This window comes from Erpetoichthys calabaricus, chromosome 10 (genome assembly GCF_900747795.2).
Source record: "Erpetoichthys calabaricus chromosome 10, fErpCal1.3, whole genome shotgun sequence".
NCBI lineage: Eukaryota > Metazoa > Chordata > Cladistia > Polypteriformes > Polypteridae > Erpetoichthys > Erpetoichthys calabaricus.
Window position 1 is genome coordinate 62,278,754 of NC_041403.2, and position 12,051 is coordinate 62,290,804.

General features: G+C 36.4%; 1 protein-coding gene across 3 annotated transcripts in view; it reads right to left on the reverse strand.

The window, feature by feature from the left end:
- The window catches only part of astn1 (astrotactin 1), a 1,266,263-nt gene that overhangs the window by 1,051,263 nt on the left and 202,949 nt on the right, over nucleotides 1-12,051 (reverse strand). The window lies entirely within an intron of this gene.

A 12,051-nucleotide genomic window follows, 5' to 3' on the forward strand; every position in this document is an offset into this window, starting at 1 on the left:
TGGCGTCCTAACATTTCTTTCGTGGATGTGTGAGTTCCCACGGTCGTCATCACCAATATAACAAGTAGTGAATGATGGTGATGGGATGCATACCTCAGAAGTAACTCAAGCTTTGTTCGTTTAAGACCACCATAGTCTTTCTCTTGCTTCAATCATTTTTTTTTTTTTGGCACACTGCCTAAGCATAACTAAACGGGGCCACAACTGAAACCCCAAACTTACTCTCTTTCTTTTACTGTATATCCAGTATAACACTTAAAATATAATTTCTAAAAGCTCTAAAGAGTTAGTTTATAGAAATTATAACTTTTAAAAAATATTTTGTCTGATTTAAAATTAATCTCACTTGTTTTGAATCATGTCATTCCAGATAACATACAGTATGTACATTCAATTATTGGCTATTTTTTTCTTTTCAAAAGTACCTTATTGCTACAGTTATATTTCTCTAATGAATGAATCAATCACCAATTAATATTTCTTTTGTGTTACTATGTAAGCACTATTTGACAAGACTTTCAACAGCCAGGGATTCAGATATGCACACAGGAGATTCATTGATAAAATGAGCTTTCTGTCTATTAGGTATGGTGGATTTGAACTGTTAAGGTAACGGTGGCTAAGAAGATTGCACAGGCAAAGATGTCAACCTTAAGGATAGGAGAGCTGGTGTTGAAGAGTCTGCAAAATTGGAAAGTTGCCTTTAATATTACAAGGAAGAGGCAGCAATTAATATTGTTTCTGTCTTGGTTGAGAGCCCTGTCACTGAATTGAGGATATCCTCAGAAAATGAAAAAGCTTTGCATCCTGCAGGGTTCACTGCATGAGTCAATTTCACTACAGAGGTGACTGAGCCTGAGGAACTATGAAAAAGTAAGAAGATTTTTAGTGTGCCTGGGAAGAAAAAAGCTGTAGAAATGATAACTTCTAATGTACAAAATCTTTCAATTTTGGACAGTCATTGGATATACTTGTATCAAAAACATTGACAAATAAAATATATCTATGTCACTAATAAGAATGGAATGAAAATCTGTGCATGGATTAATCACTTGGCACAAGTGGCGATGAGAGAGATATACAGTAAGCACCAAGGTATCCATTATTATATTACATTTACAAATGAGTTACACTGCCTAATTAATGAAACTACATTTCATTTAAAAAGCAACATCAAAAGACATGTTACTTGGCTGTCATGTTTACAACAGCTTTTCAAATTCTGTAAGAAAAATAAACACACTATTTTTACCAGTGAAGAGGACTGTGACATGCTGTTGGCTACAAATGAGATACTGAGATCATATTAAAGACTAAAGATTAAGATTGCCATGTGCCACTACAAATAATAAAGAAGCTAAAAAAATAAATTACAAGAGCTACAGAAAAAGTGGTATGTACAAAGCCATAACTGGTACTTATAGTACAAACTGGGTATATTCTGAAAATGCAGTGCATTATTATGTCATTGTAATTATATGGAGAATAATAATAATCAGATACATGAATGAAAAAAAATGACTTTTTGAAAAAGTGTGAGATCTGGTTTCACTAACATGATGCAGCTTTGAGGGAAAGCAAAACAAGAAAAAACAAAACGTTTGAGAACAGTGGAACATACTTAACATTTTTTACCTTGACTTTGAAAAAATGAGAGGCTAAACTTTAAACTGCAAGCAGCAGTGAATGGTTCTACAATTACTTCCAAAAAAAATAAAAAATAATAATCCAGACTACAGTGTAAGCATTTTTTCATTTGTAAAATAGAACTGTTAGAATTGTTGTCCCTGATGAATCACGGCAACACAAAAAAATATTGCATTTTTAGACTAATTATTGGCATTGTCCAGGGCGGCATCCTGCCTTGTTCCCTATATTATAGAGGCTGGTTGTGGCTTATTTCAGTGGCAAAATAGGGTAAAAACTAAAAATGGAATGGAAAGACAGATTTAATTAAAATTTAATTGGTTCAATTTGCAGATGAAACTAAAGTAACTGGATTAGCACATATCCTAGAATCAGCAAAATCCCTACAGTGGGACCAGGACAATTTTCTAATTTGTTCCAATACACCATATGGTAAACGAAGATTAAACCTTAGACAGCAAAACATTACATAGAGTAAATTGTGGATTTATTTCCTGAATTTTGATAAATAGCCACATAGGAATGGCACTTTAGTAAAACTAAATACTATATATTGTTTACTTAATACAAAAAAGCAAGGCTGGGCAAGAACACTATTTGCAGTAAATAAAGACACAAACATTGCTACTCTATCTCTAGTTTACAGTATTACTCCCTTATGCTATACACACACACACACTGTACATACAAGTAGTAAAACTTACAGTTACACCCAGGAAATTACTTTATCACTCATACACAACACATGAAAACAAAGATTTACTCACTTGCCAAATTCTATAACATTTAAGATGCATTTAACAATAAAGATGCATATAACTGTATGCTTACAACTCTACACCTTTAATAATTAATAATAAATCATTACATTTATATAGCGCTTTTCTCAGTACTCAAAGCGCTATCCACACAGTGAGGAACCGGGAAGCGAACCCACAATCTTCCACAGTCTCCTTACTGCAAAGCAGCAGCACTAACACTGCGCCACCTGTGAGGACCTTTGGCTTCTACAGAATAAAAACGTATCTCTAACATAGCTGAATACATCATCAAAACCAACATTTTGGAAAACCATGACAAAGAAATGAACAGAATATTTTTGAAGCAGAGCTGAGCTGGACTTGGGTTCTAGCAGGCTCTAAACAGTTGTGAACAGATTATCTTAAACCTGATCACACACAAAACAAATCATCAGGTAGATGATAAGTATAATTTCTGTACCTTCAGATCACATAAAGTAGCAAATGGAACAACACTGGATCTTCATACAAGGAAGTACTGTGGGCATTAGATAGATTAATTCTGGCGAGAACCAACAGCAATAAGTTTTTACTTAGTGAAGGACACTTGTTCTTCTAATGGCAAAGAGCCCTTCCCTCCCAGGAATATTTATAATTATGGCATTTAAAGTGTACAATGTCCCAGGTGACATCTGGTATCCATTCTTAAATGATCATAAAAGAACAAATGTTGTATACAGCACTAATTATATGTGGATTAGATACAGACAGACAAACGATTGGAGGACATGGAAAAATGCTGGCACGGTCAAAGTCAGGCGCAGTTGAAAAGACAAAAGACATAAACCAATATAAAAAACAATAGAACTTTTTTTTGTATAGCGCAGTTTACTGCAGATCGATGGATGGATGGATATGGATAAAGTTACACTACTGCCTGGCTGCTATCCTGCATATGGAAAAGTCATCTCAGATAAAGGGGCGTTTCAATCAGATGGAAACATTCTTTCATCAGATTGGACAGCCAGCGTAGATAGATAGATAGATAGATAGATAGATAGATAGATAGATAGATAGATAGATAGATAGATAGATAGATAGATAGATAGATAGATAGATAGATAGATAGATAGATAGATAGATAGATAGATAGATAGATAGATAGATAGATAGATAGATAGATAGATAGATAGATAGATAGATAGATAGATAGATAGATAGATAGATAGATAGATAGATAGATAGATAGATAGATAGATAGATAGATAGATAGATAGATAGATAGATAGATAGATAGATAGATAGATAGATAGATAGATAGATAGATAGATAGATAGATAGATAGATAGATAGATAGATAGATAGATAGATAGATAGATAGATAGATAGATAGATAGATAGATAGATAGATAGATAGATAGATAGATACTTTATTAATCCCAATGGGTAGACTCCATTATAGAAAACCCAGGTTGAGTTGAGTATGAACCGAATGTTGTTACCATGTAAATAGACACAAACAGTGTGGCAAAACAAATGGCTGAACATGAGACACAAGAATATTTTGCAAAATGATTAGCAGAGAAATCTAAGCAGGTCCAGCAAAACAGGAGCGCCGCAGGGGACTGTACTTTCTCCAGTCCTGTTCAGCCTATATACATAGGACTTCCAATACAACTCGGAGTCCTGCCACATGCAAAAGTTCGCTGACGACACTGCTATCGTGGGCTGCATCTGGAATGGGCAGGAGGAGGAGTATAGAAACCTCATCAAGGACTTTGTTAAATGGTGCGACTCAAACCACCTACACCTGAACACCAGCAAAACCAAGGAACTTGTGGTGGATTTTAGGAGACCCAGGCCCCTCCTGGACCCCGTGATTATCAGAGTAGACTGTGTGCAGAGGGTACAGACCTATAAATACCTGGGAGTGCAGCTGGATGATAAATTGGACTGGACTGCCAATACTGAATCTCTATGCAGGAGAGGATAGAGCCGGCTGTACTTCCTTAGAAGACTGGCGTCCTTCAACATCTGCAATAAGATGCTGCAGATGTTCTATCAGACGGTTGTGGTGAGTGCCCTCTTCTACGCGGTGGTGTGCTGGGGAGGCAGCATTAAGAAGAAAGACGCCTCACGCCTGGACAAACTGGTGAGGAAGGCAGGCTCTATTGTAGGCATGGAGCTGGACAGTTTGACATCCGTGGCAGAGCGACGGGCGCTCAGCAGGCTCCTATCAATTATGGAGAATCCACTGCATCCACTAAACAGTGTCATCTCCAGACAGAGGAGCAGCTTCAGCGACAGACTGTTGTCACTGTCCTGCTCCACTGACAGACTGAGGAGATTGTTCCTCCCCCAAACTATGCGACTCTTCAATTACACCCAGGGGGGTAAATGTTAACATTATTCAAAGTTAATGTCTATTTTTAGCTGCATTTTTATTACTCTTTAATATTGTTTTTGTATCAGTATGCTGCTGCTGGAGTATGTGAATTTCCCCTTGGGATTAATAAAGTATCTATCTATCTATCTATCTATCTATACATCACATTTTTTAACAAAAGCACCTGGCCTTTGCACTTCTTTACCTTGTCCAAGCCCTGGCAGACCTATGAACCTCATCAAAGGCAAATGCTATACATTTGTAAAAATAGCCACAACTGTCTTCTGATATTATATATTATCTTATAGAATGCATTAAATGCCATCTTCTGTCTTTCACCAACATCCCATTTATGATAAATACTGTTTTCCATCCTTGTCTTCCAAGGTATACCAATGCTTTATACAAGAGTTATTTCCTTTCTTGCAGCATGCTGCATTTAAACTAGAAGGGAAATCGAGAGCTACTCATCATGACACAAATGTAAAATAATTAAATTAAGTAAATTACGTTAATGTACATATGGTACAAAAATTGAGTCTTGTTAACTTAGTTTCCCTACAAAATACAGTACTGTATATTGCTGAAAAATAAAATAAAATTAGTAAAAAAGTGGTTTTAGTTCATTGTTGTCTGGTCACTGTGTCAACTGTTAAATAAATTAACAGATATTAATTACTTATCACTACACAGAAACTGTCCACTGTTACGCAATGACACATGTAGCTGCCCAATAATTTTTAGGAAGACGTATCGATATGTCTGTAAACCAAAAGTTAAAGGCTATAATTAACACAAGAGGAAGCATCCTGTCTCTTGAGTAAGTGTGAAAACTATGAAAAGCAATTTGTTAATTAATTCTGACAGACTAAAAAAAACTAGTCGAGAGTAATGTGAATTGAATTTCTGGCACCTGCTCAGAGCAAGAAGTTAATAGTAATAGAACCTTTTCAACACAGACACGTAAATTCAAAGCGCTGAGGACCTCAATTATAAAGTGGCACATATAGTGAGGGAGATACATGTTAAATGAATCAGTGTTTGACTAGCGTAACAGGAAGTAGCAGAGGTCAGCGTCATGCCTGTTTGATAAATGATCTCTCTTCCTAATATTCTATGTAAATTTTCATGTGCTAACAATACTTTGTTCAATCAGAATTAATTAGGGCCAGATCAAGCCATTGTGGGGAAGTAGCCCTGGTCATTGAACAAGGTAGGCTCAAATGGCAGCTTTGTCCTTGAAAATCAAAATGAAAAACTGCAGTTGAAGGTATTGAAATAAATTATATTAAAAAAATGCTATTTGTGGAAAACTTCAATCTTCCATTTGTCCCGATCACAGGCAATAAAGAGCTTTAACTATGGTATGACCTAAGTGCCGCTTTTGAAACTATTGATCACATTTTTCTCAGCTTGTGTAATGGGCTAGCAATTAGGGTTTTAAAGAAAAGGACATTTCTGTGTGTTGCTCTTAGGAAAGAAACATGTAAATAGCAAATGTAAAAGCCAATAGAAGAAGGAGCAATAGAAACTATCTGTTTGAGACTGGGATGATAAGTGAAGAGGGAAATTTCCTGAATAATTAAGTTTAGCTGTCTACAGGACATAGATATTTTCTTGTCTCGCAAAAGAGTCATCGGTGTAGAAGAACAAACTGCTTTGATTCGTGTCTCATCAACATACCGAACTGTGTTGACATAACTACCCATTTCCTTAGAAAATGTTTGTGCTTACTTGGTTTGAAAATTAGAGTCTTCTGGGGACATGGTCTCTAATCCGCACACAGTGCCATATGTACTTCTTAATAGTTGGCAGAGACAGAGAAAATGTTTATGCACTATTGTTAACTAAAAGGCATTGGAATGTACCATTGTTTAACCAATCATCATGTTGATCTAGGCAGAGACTGAAGCATTTATATTAGGCCTGGGAAAATTAACGTGTTTATTTTTGCGATTAATGCGGCCTATCATTTTGCATTAAAAATATTATATCATCTAGGAACTGCCAACAAGCAAATGCCTCAGGCAGTTTTTAACTCTTTAATTATATATATATATATAATTTTAATTAAGGTTTTTAAGTAGTATTTTGTTAAAAGTTACGGTTTAAGTTAATTGTTTAATTTTAAACTATGCCATTAATGTTTAATTCCTTTGTGGGGATTCTACATTCAATTTGTGATTCAGTGTGTATTTACTTCATAATTTATGTATTAATTTCATAATTACATGTTTTAATGATAGATGCGATTAATCACAATTAATCGTGATTAATTGTGTATATTTTTTGCAATCACTTACATTTTTTTTAATCGATTCTAAGCCCTAATTGATATTAATCTGGGCGATTAAGAATAAAATTAATTATGGTTAGAGTATTCCCACTGCTGTCTGCTTCTTTTTTATGCTTTTGACACCTAACTGCTGCTGCAACACCCTCTAGCAACAGTGGCTTATAAGTGGCCCAGGTTCCCCTAAGAATGAAGCCAGAAATACTGGATTGAGAATTTACATGTGTGTAAGCACGAGTCTTAGTTTTTTTACTGTATACAGCAATTAAAAGACTTCTGTACATATTAAAAACACTATTTGAAAACAGCACTCCTGTTGTAGGCTCTAGACATTGTCAAACTTAATTTTGGAATAAAGCTTTATTTAATTTGTTTCTCTTTGGCGATGACATTGTGTTCAACCATGCCTTGCAACTATGGATTCTCTTTTGTTGCTATGGTGCAATTGGGCTTATTCCAATTATAAATGTGTCTGATAACATTTTATTTAATATTAAAGGGTTGAACTAATAAAGAAAGAAGTAAATATTTTTTACAAATAAAAAAATAATAAAGTATGGTTTTGTTAAAGAAGTGTGATTTCATGATTTTTTTATAATTTCAAAAACTAAAACATAACATACTCATGGTGGAAGAGTGTGAGGTGAGGCAGTTGATGAGGAAGGTGAACCCGAGGAAGGTTACAGGACCCGACGGTGTAGCTGGACGGGTGCTCAAGGACTGTGCGGATCAACTGGCTGGAATCTTCACTAGGATTTTCAACCAGTCCCTGTCCCAGGCCATCAAGTCCTGCCTCAAGTCCTCAATCATTGTTCCGCTGCCGAAAAAATCCATCACGAACAGTCTGAATGATTTCTGCCCAGTGGCACTCACATCTGTCATCATGAAGTTCTTTGAGAAACAGGTGCGGAGTCATATCGCCTGCCTGCCAGAAGACCTGAACCTATTTCAATTTGCTTACAAAGCAAAGAGATCCACGGAGGACACTGTGGCCACAGCCCTTCCTGCTGCCCTGACCCACCTGGAGCAGCAGGGGAGTTATACCAGACTCCTCTTTGTGGACTTCAGCTCGGTGTTTAACACTATCCTCCCAAAACAACTGGTGTCCAAACTGGTAGATCTGGGACTTCCATCACGCACGTGCAGGTGGATACTGGACTTCCTGTCTGGTTGCTCCCAGAGGGTCAGACTGGGTCCCCACACCTTCACTGCTCTCAGCCTCAACACCGGGATGCCGCAGGGTTGTGTGCTCAGCCTGCTCCTCTACATCCTCTACATTTAGACTGTGTCCCCACTCACCATAGCAACAAGATCATAAAGTTTGTGGATGACACGACGGTGGTCGGACTCATCTCGGGCAACAAGGGTGAGATGGCATACAGGGATGAGGTGGAGTGGATGTCAGAGTGGTGCAGTCAATAACCTGCTCCTCAACACCAAAAAATCGAAGGAGCTTGTTATTGACTTTAGAAAAAACAAAACTGACATCCAGCCACAGGCAGGGCCTGTGTGGAGAGGGTCCCGGTGTTCAGGTTTCTGGGCATTGAGCTGGAGGATGACCTGACCTGGAGCGCCAACACCAAGGAGCTGCTGAAGAAGGCGTAGCAGAGACTGTATTTTCTGAGAATCCTCAGAAAGAGCCATCTCCCCAAAAATCTGCTCCTTGCCTTTTATCACTGTTCCATCGAGAGTGTGCTCACGTATGGACTGTGTGTGTGTGGTACGGCAGCTGCACTTCCTCAGAAAGAAAAGTGCTCCACAGGATCATCAGGACAGCGGAGAGAACAATTGGTTGTACCCTCCCCACTCTGGAACAAATCTACACCTCCCAAGGCCACAAAAAAGCAATAGACATTTCACAGGATTCATCACATACCGGTCATTGCCTCTTCCAGCTTTTGCCATCGGGCAAGAGATACAGAGCAATGAAAACCAGGACAAACCGCCTTAAAAACAGCTTTTATCCAAAAGCAATCATGGCCCTGAACTCAGAATAAAACTGCTCCATATCATTCACCCAATGTGCAATATAGACCTTAAATCAACCAGTGCAATTTGTACATTTAACCAGTGCAACTTGTATATATAACAAGTGCAATTTGTATATATAACAAGTGCAATTTGTATATTTTGTAAATGCTTTTATTAGTATTCGGTTTGTTATTATTTTCTCTCTTCTTGTCTTTTTAACTCTTATGTCTCATACTGAGTCGACTGCACCTTCAATTTCGTTGTTCCTTTGTAAAAGTGATGACAAAATCGTCTACGCAGTGGTGTGCTGGGGAAGCAGCATAAAGAAGAGGGACGCCTCACACCTGGACAAACTTGTGAGGAAGGCAGGCTCTATTGTAGGCATGGAGCTGGACAGTTTGACATCCGTGGCAGAGCGACGGGCACTGAGCAGGCTCCTGTGAATAATGGAGAATCCACTGCATCCACTAAACAGTATCATCTCCAGACAGAGGAGCAGCTTCAGCGACAGACTGCCGTCAATGTCCTGCTCCACTGACAGACTGAGGAGATCGTTCCTCCCCCACACTATGCGACTCTTCAATTCCACCCGGGGGGGTAAACGTTAAAATTATACAAAGTTATTGTCTGTCTGTATACCTGCATTGTTATCACTCTTTAATTTAATATTGTTTTTTATTAGTATGCTGCTGCTGGAGTATGTGAATTTCCCCTTGGGATTAATAAAGTATCTATCTATCTATCTATCTATCTATCTATCTATCTATCTATCTATCTATCTATCTATCTATCTATCTATCTATCTATCTATCTATCTATCTATCTATCTATCTATCTATCTATCTTCCAAACAAATTATATGAGAACAGACACAAGCATTTACTTTGAAATAAATACAATAAAATAAATTACGGAATAGAAAACACAACAAAAAATGAAGCCATTCTTGTGGGTCACAACTCCCTTATTCCTGTAGGGATTCCGACATTATGCCATTTAGAGTTCAAGGTTGGGACCGGTTTACTTTCTCTGTGTTACCTTTAGACGATGTTATTTAGAAAACACAGTCTACCTTTCATTTGTATGCTAATGATACTCAGTTGTACTTGGGTAAGATAAGGTAAATCAAGTTAATACTTAAGTTACTTTATTAGTAAGCTTCTTTAGGGATTTTATTTTGTTTGCTAAATTCAGAAAAGGACTTCCTTTAAATGATGGCAGCTCCTAATTGTAAGACAACACTTAATAATTTAATGCAAAAGGATTTCAATTTAGTTTGACCTAATCAATTTGAAATTTAGCTGTTATCCAAAACCTATCCATCTTATTAATATTCCAAAATCAAAGAGGTTTCTTAATCTTATTGATCTTAAAAAGCTAGCTCACTCATTTGTTTCAAGTAGCATTGACTGTTGTAATACTTTAAGGTCGGGCTTTTCAAATTGTTCATTTCTCTATAATTAATTCACAACATAGCAGCAAGAATCATAACTAGAATTTCAATGTGTGAACATTTAACTCCAGTTCTTGGCTTCTCTTAAATAAGAGACAGTTAAATTTAAATCCGGTTTCTCAGACATATGAAGTCTGAAGTGATCTGAAGGATTTCAATGCCTAGTTTCCAGGATATTCAGTATACTGCAACCTCAAAACCCATTGCTCTTTATAATTCAAAAATATAGGGATTTTAAGTATAGTATTATAAGCATAAAGTTAGTTTTCAGGCACAGAAACTCTGGAATGTTCCATGTACCAATCCAGGAGAAACACCATTCATCTCTGCATTTAGATCTAAAGCCTAAATTCTTAGTTTTATGACATGATCTTCCAGAGCTACTGTAGATGATAGTTAATATTGCTTACTTACATTATTATTCTAGTATTTGTAGTAATTGTTCTGATTGCCCATTACTTAGTCCCTCATTTTCTTTCTCTTCTCAGTGTCTGAAGTGCCACTTGTGTGGCCTCTTAATGAATGTGTTGTAACAAATGAAGGACCCATTTACAGATGTTTTGTATTCAAGTGAATATAATCGGTGTTTGCTTGTGAAGTGATCCTTTTCAAATGAGGCCACACTAGGAACAATAAACTCATTATTGTAGGTACATATGTAAGCATGTATATATATTTGTATGCATCATTTGGTGTTTGTCTGTTTACTGTATGTGTCAACATTATATTTTATGTATGTTGCCTTTCTCTTTCCTCATATTGGATATACTGTAGCTATGTAATATATGTATGTATGTGTTTCCAGCTACAGTTTGTCATGGGGTAAGTAAGGAAACTTTATTATGAAATATATTTAGATTATAAGATTAATAAGTTCTTTCAAACAGACTATAAATGCCTTCTGTGAGCAAGGTAATAATATTTATTATATAAGTAATAATTAAGTTCCAAGCACCTGCAATGTGAACTATTCATGTCACCAAAGATGAGACTCCTTCTCATGTTACTCAGAATTTTCTGTAACAAAACGGATTATTCTAAAAAAATTGCCTTCTCATGACTCCAATGGAGATAATCGGGTATGCAAATTGAAAGGATACCCTACCAACAGTCCAAGTTTTTAACTTTGTCATCTTAGGGCAAAATGACTTCGGTGGTTAGGGCATTGTGTTTTAAATTGGAATATTGCCAGGTTTTTCATTAAAACAAGATATTTTTTAAATAAAAAGATGTTACACAGTCCACATTTCTTTGACTCATCTTTGACCCTGAGCAAGTCACTACCTTTCTATGTTGAAAGCTGGAAAAAGAAAAAAATGTATTAAAAGCTGAATTATGTTTGATCTTGTAAAATCGTCCTATAAAGGTTTCTGCCAAATAAACAAGAATTTACTTTGCTACATTTCAAATGCATGTGCTTCTGTAATATTATTATAAGCTTAATTTTTTAAAGTCTTTACTTTTTCCACAATTTTAAATTCAGTTTGGTATGTTACTATGACATTCTGCCAAGGAAAACACATGTTAAGTCATGTCCCTTCATAAAGCGTTAAAGAATACT